At 38.1% G+C, this 6,821-nt stretch overlaps 1 pseudogene; it reads left to right on the forward strand.

The window, feature by feature from the left end:
• The window catches only part of LOC148163705 (large ribosomal subunit protein eL37-like), an 8,306-nt pseudogene extending 1,744 nt beyond the window's left edge, over positions 1–6,562 (forward strand).
• Positions 6,563–6,821: the final 259 nt, after the last annotated feature.

Genomic DNA, 6,821 nt, shown 5'->3' on the forward strand with positions numbered 1-6,821 from the left:
AAAATATGGAATTTTTTTTACTTTCCCATGTACTTCTATGTTTTAAAAATTACAAACACCTAAATGTTAAATTCATATTTTAGTTTGACTTCAATATGGAGCATGTGGTAATGTTAATGTGGGTGTTTTTAAAAGATCCTGGTCAAATACTTAGCATGAATAAAGTATTTCTTAATTTTAAAGATGCTAGTCTTTACATGATAAGCATGAATGATTCTGGCAAGGACTGGCCATTGACTTTCGTATCCAACAAAATTATTATCATTGCTGTTTACCATGTAGAACTGGATTGCAAGAAAAGAGAGGGCTTGAACTCTTCAAACTCTAATAGTCAAGCCCTTTTTAAAAATAGATGCAGGTACACCCCGCTTTTCAAAAATTCATGTTAAGCCATTCCACTTTCACAAAAGACCTCCATTAGTACCTGTTTTCCACTAACAGAAAAAAATCCAAAGAGGATTTCGCTTCTATGAAAAAAAGGCGAAGAGCAAAGATAGTGTTCAGCATTTGCTTTGTGGCGAGTCATCATAGAGCAGAGTGCACCCTGAGCAGCGAGCATGGCCCTGCAGGGCTCCTTCCCTGGGAGCCACACTCAAGCATCTCAGTCTCAATCTGCCATAGCCTTGAACTGTTTCTGTGAGTATCTGCATTTTATCTTGATTTATTTTGTGCATCTGTTAGCAAGATGTGTCCTAAGGTTTCATAATAGCCCAAGAGAGGTTATTTTTTGGGTCTGGGAGTGCTCAAAAATTTTTCCATATAAATAAATGGTAATTGTGTTTTTGTGACCTTTCGGGTTCATGGAAACATTCTACCTAACAATAGCGGGGGAAACCTGTATACATATTTACCCTTGGAAAATAATTCCTAATTAACAGGTGGGGTCTCCAACCTCTGGAATATCCTAAAATACTTACAGATGCATCCTGGAATTTCTTAGAATTTTGTGCTGGAATGGCTACCAAAACTACCCCTCATTTTCATCCAAGAAAAAGCAGTGTGCAGCTTGTAATTCTTGGTATTGTGCTAAATAACTCTAGAGAGAATTATTTAGAACAAACAAGATCTATGTTGTTTTATTTTTTTTTTTTAAGATTTTTATTTATTTATTTTAGAGAGAGTGTGCATGGAAAAGCAGGAGGGGCAGAGGAAGAGAGAGAATCTCAAGCAGACTCCGCGCTGAGCGGGGAGCCCAAACTGGGGCCCTATCTCATGACCCTGAGATCATGACCAGAACCGAAATCAAGAGTTGGACGTTTAAGCGACTGAGCCACCCAGGTGCCCCAAGATCTGTGTTGTTTTATTTATCATAACTAGAGAGTAATTTGGATACAGATGGCCCATAAAGTCTTCCCTTCCTTCACTCATTAATTCACACACTCACTTAGCGTGTATTTACTAAGCACACACTATGTACCAAAGTGCTACATTATGAGTTTCCAACGTGAACCAAAATGAAGTTTGCACTAACGTTTTGGGTTTTTTTTTTTCTCATGTGATGTTAAATAATTTTTTTTTACTATCATTTCCTTTGTAAGAAAATGTCATTTCTAAAAAAAAGAAAGAAAAGAAAATGTCACTTCTTAAATTTGAGATTAAGTGGAATAAACAAAAAATGAATTGTAATCTCATTGTTGGCAGCAAACATTTTTAAGCAATGACTGACTCGATCATGAAAATAAAAGCCACTCTGTTCCTAGTATGAAGGGACTTAGAGCTTCCACAACTTCCAGAAAGGCTGAGGGGTTGGGGGGTTGTGAGAGAGAAAATCCAAGAAGCTCCACTGAAGGTAACAAATCCAGCCAGTGGTTCTCGGGAACCCTCCCAAAGCCACTAGAGTTACAGGATCTCTAGGAGACTCTCAACCATTCAGGGCTACAGCCGGGTTTGAGAAGACTTAAAGCTTATGCAATTTAGACACCTCTCTTTAAGAAAAAAATAATGAATACAAAATTACTAATGCCGCTCTCGCGGTTTTGAAAGGGCAAGAAAGAAGCCCCTTAAGTCTAAACTCCCTTAGCTTACATGTGCCCACATGTGTCCACCCCATACCAGCTATCTTAATCAGCAACATAGATGCTAGAGTTCCTCAAGAAGTTTATCTGTAAGCAGCTTTGAACCTCCATCAGTCCATGCATCTTCCTGTAACTAACTGGAAAACAATGACATTCTTCTCTTCGGCCTTCTAAATCTTGAACTAAATCTTGAACCAGTCTCATTGACAGATTCCAACTTGGAACCACACAGGGAAGGAAATTCTGGGAAATATAGTGCTGCCTTTGAGGAGGCTAAGGATGATGCTGAGTTGCCAAGAGACTATCCAGCATATCACCCTCGGGAGGAAAATAACAATTGGCTAAAGGAGATTAAGGAGAGTTTAAGCCATTCAAGGAACTAGAGCTTTAAAGTATGTAAGCATTGGTGTATTAGCATATCTGAGACTGAAAAACAGTGCTCTTCTAAACCTGATTGATGCTAAGACAAAGAACAGGAAAAAAAATGGTCCGTTTGGAATAAAGAAGTAGAGGAATAAGAGAGCAAAAGATTTGTCATGGTCTCCAGCAATTTCTTCCCCTTCAGGGGAGGAGATAGCCTGACTATAAGTCTCTGTTTGGCATTCACTAATAATGCGTTCAACACATTATTGGCCATTCACATTAGGTGCTAAGGATATCATGCAAATCAAGACCAGAATGTTCCCTGTATTAAAGGAGCTATTGGTCCAGACCAGCACTGCATAACTGAAATATAACTTGAGCCCCAAATAGGAGACATATATGTAATTTTAAAATTTCTGCCAGCCACAATAAACAGGTAAAAAGAAACAGATTAAACTGATTTTAATACATTTTCCTTAATCTGATATGTCCAAAATATGTATTATCATTTCAACATTTAACCAATATAAAGTTATTGTCTATTTTACATTATTTTTTTCTTTTGATACTATTTTTAAACTCTGGTGTGTATTTTAAACTTACAGCACCTCTCATTGGACTTGCCACATTTAAAGCGCTCAGTGTGGTTAGTGGCTACCATATGGAGTTGTACAAATCTAGACAAGGACAAGTTTAATTTTTTTAAGCTTTTTTTTTTTTTTTTTTTTTTTTTTTAGTAATCTTTACACCCAACGTGGGGCTCAAACTCACAACCCTGAGCTCAAGAGTCACATGCTCTTTCAACTGAGCCAGCCAGGTGCCAGCCAGGTGCACAAGAAGTTTAACCTGAATAATTCTCCACAAGCACATTGTGAAAAATTCCTGGCCTTGAAATCTGAACCACACATCCGTCTGTGGTAACGCATTAAGATAAGGTTACCTGTCAGGCTCACTTGAGCTTCCCTATGACATATAATACCCAAAGAACTTACATGAATCATAATTCCATGATTCTGAATAGTTGTATGGCAGTGTCACTGATAAATTCTACAGCATGTAAATGAAGTTAATTTACAATACCCATTCCTTGCCAACACTGCTTGTGCAGACATACAACTCTTCTTTTTAAACATATATTGTCATACCAAGGTGAAGATAGAGTCTAGGCTGTCTTCTTTTTCATTAAGAGAACTAGGGGTAGGGTAGGGGATTGACCGTGACTTAACCCTCTCCTATGCGAGACTGGATTGAAGATTTGGAAAACATTGCACCTCTAGATCTGAGGTTGCTGAGAGAGGAGAAGCAATTACTGAGAAACTTAAAAAGCAGGTTTAAAAAAAAAAAACGATTGTTTCTTTTTTTTTATTTTATATAAAACTTACAGCTTCTCAAAGACTTTGTTGTGTTTGTTTTGCTTCTATTTTTTTTCCTAAACTATTCTTTCATCATTAAGATAAGTTTTTAATGTTGCTTTAAAGATTAGCAAATTGGTATACTTTTGGTTGAAGAACTTAAAAGGTTGTCTGATAGATAAATAAGAACTGGAAAAACGTACTAGAAATTATCCATTTCAACCCCACTCATTTTACAAATGAGAATCAGAGAGATTAATCAGCTTTCTCAAACTAACTCATCTAGTTAGTGGCAAAGCTAAAATCAAAACCTGAATCTCCTTATACTCAGTCAAGTGCTCCTTCTTCTATACAATTCTAGTTGAAAAAAATCCCCGTTGCTCTGACATTGAGTCTAGTGGTGTTTCAACTCTCCTCTTTGATTAAGCATATAAGAATTGGAATCTGGTAAAATGTAAGAAACATGCATAGAAATCTGTAAACATTCTGAACTCACCTCAGAAATAGAATCAACTGATGGGGCACCTGGCTGGCTCAGTCAGTAAAGCATACAATTCTGGATCTCCCCATTGTGAGTACACGCCCCACAATGGGTATGGAGCTTACTTTAAGAAGAAAAAAAAAAAAGAATCAACTGTGCAAGGCTCTCTGGCCACTAGATAATGTTCATCTTCCCAATGAGGACGCCTGGAGAGGAAACCAAACATCTGTGTGCAATTTTAGTTTTATAGCATTTGGAACTAACTCTCAAAACAATGCATAAAATATATTCTCTTCGGGCGCCTGGGTGGCTCAGTCGTTGGGAGTCTGCCTTCGGCCCGGGTCATGGTCCCGGGGTCCTGGGATCGAGCCCCACATCGGGCTCCCTGCTCCACAGGAAGCCTGCTTCTCCCTCTCCCACTCCCCCTGCTTGTACCCTCTCTCTCGCTTGTGTTGTGTTCCCTCTCTCTCGCTGTGTCTCTCTATGTCAAATAAATAAATAAAATCTTTAAAAATATATATATATATTCTCTTCTTCCTGAAAAAGCTTTCTTCTGTCTCTTTCTACACAGATTACTTTTCCTTTTTTTTTCCTGTTCCAATCTACTTTCTCTATTCCTTTTCATCTTCTTCAGTACTTCCCTTTATATCTTTACTTTTTCAAAAATTAAATCTAATTGGATATCTAATCCAAACTCTTGTCTGGGAGATCTAATGCCTTATGGGGTTTTCCATTTTCTCTTTCTTTCTTTCTTGGATATGATAATTCTGGGAAATAAATCCTCAACCAGCAAAAGAAAAAAGGGAAAGCATCCGATAGATCTCTTCATCAATGTTTGCACTTCAAAATTCTTTCTCCTCTCCTCTTTAATATGAACTCTTCCTCTTGGTCAGACATGACTAGCGTCTCTAACTGCTTCCTGTAGTGATCTATTTTGATTTTGGAGACACCTGTTTAATTTGATTGTGATACACCCCCCAACATGGGACCTTCAGAGTAGAAACTGGAAATGAGAAAATTTGTAAGGGTAAGGGAAAAACTAGCTCCTAATAAAAACTGCAAGAGACAAAGATTAATATTAATTAAGTACCATCAGACATTTGACTTCCATAAGCACACAATGTTGAAGAAAAAAATTACTACGAAGTAGCAATATTTCCTAGTGTAATATGAGTGTGTACTTATTTTGATACTATGAATTAAACATAAACAGAGTAATATCGACCTCTTTCAAGTGCTTAGATCTCCAGAAATCTTACTGCACTCTGAACAAACTATTTTTAGTCCTCTTTTTTTTTTTTCAAGTAATCTGTATACCCAATATGGGGCTCAAACTCTCAACCCCAAGATCAAGAGTTACATGGTCTACCAACTGAGCCAGCCAGGTGCCCCATCTAGTCCTCTTTTTATTCTGCTTTTACCTGAATTCTTTGCACAGGTGCAAAGAATTGGTCTAAATATAGGATGTTGGGGAATTTGAATTTGAGCTATAACAAGGAGTTGAGTGATGGAGTGAGGTGTGCATCACCCTCCAGAGCAGACTTCTGCTCCTGTCAAATCCGGGTAATAGAGTATCAATTATGCACGTCCCACTGGGCCTTTCACAATAAGTCAAGACTCTATCCCGCCACCAACCTCCTGCCCACGAAGATTGTCTTTAGAACCTTCCCAAATAGAGATAACTGACAGTCATTTTGTCATGATTGAGTTTGAACAAAATAAGTATTATGATAGGATACCTGTGTCCTAATTAGATTGTATTTTACTACAATTTACAGTTACATATAAGCTTGTTGCAAGTTTCCAGAAACATATCCACCTAATGTTGTTTTGCTTTGAGACATGAAATATATTTTCAAAAATTGTTTTAGTAAAATAATCTTTCCTTTCGTTGTATTCCTGGTTAGGCAACTTACAGTGATTTTCAACATCATGACTCTCAAGCCAGTTTTTTCTTCTCTTTGACTTATTACACCATTTAACTTGAAAAGGAGTAATTCCTAAAAGAGTAGTTTCATTGGTAAAGATGGAGCAATTTTAGTCTTTGTTCTCGGTGGCAGAAACGAGAGGACGAAGGGGACTTCATCTTTTGGAAAGCATCACAATACGATGTCTTGTTGTGTCACCACTGTGGCTCTAAGGCCTGTCATCTTCAAAAGTCAACTGTGGCAAACGTGGTTATCCTGCCAAGTGGGAGAGAAAGGATAACTGGAGTGCCAAAGCTAAAATACCACTGGACCAGTGGAATGAGGCACCTAAAAATCAAATACTGCAGATTCAGGCCTGAATTCCAGGAAGGAACAACACCTAAACCCAAGAGGGCAGCTGTTGCAGCATCCAGTTCATCTTAAGGATTTCCAGGATTAGTCACACGATAAATGTTCTGGTTTAAGGGGTGCCTGGGTGGCTCAGTCGTTAAGCGTCTGCCTTCAGCTCAGGTCATGATCCCAGGGTCCTGGGATCCAGCCCCACATTGGGCTCCCTGCTCAGCAGTGAGTCTGGTTCTCCCTCTCCCTCTGTGATCTCTCTCGCTTTCTCTCAAATAAATAAGTAAAATCTTTAAAAGAAATAAACAAAAACCATTTTTAAAAAGGTCGCAGCAATTTTAGA

Source organism: Eumetopias jubatus, unplaced genomic scaffold, assembly GCF_037043125.1.
Source record: "Eumetopias jubatus isolate StellerSeaLion01/CBP00866 unplaced genomic scaffold, mEumJub1_p1.0 scaffold_8, whole genome shotgun sequence".
NCBI lineage: Eukaryota > Metazoa > Chordata > Mammalia > Carnivora > Otariidae > Eumetopias > Eumetopias jubatus.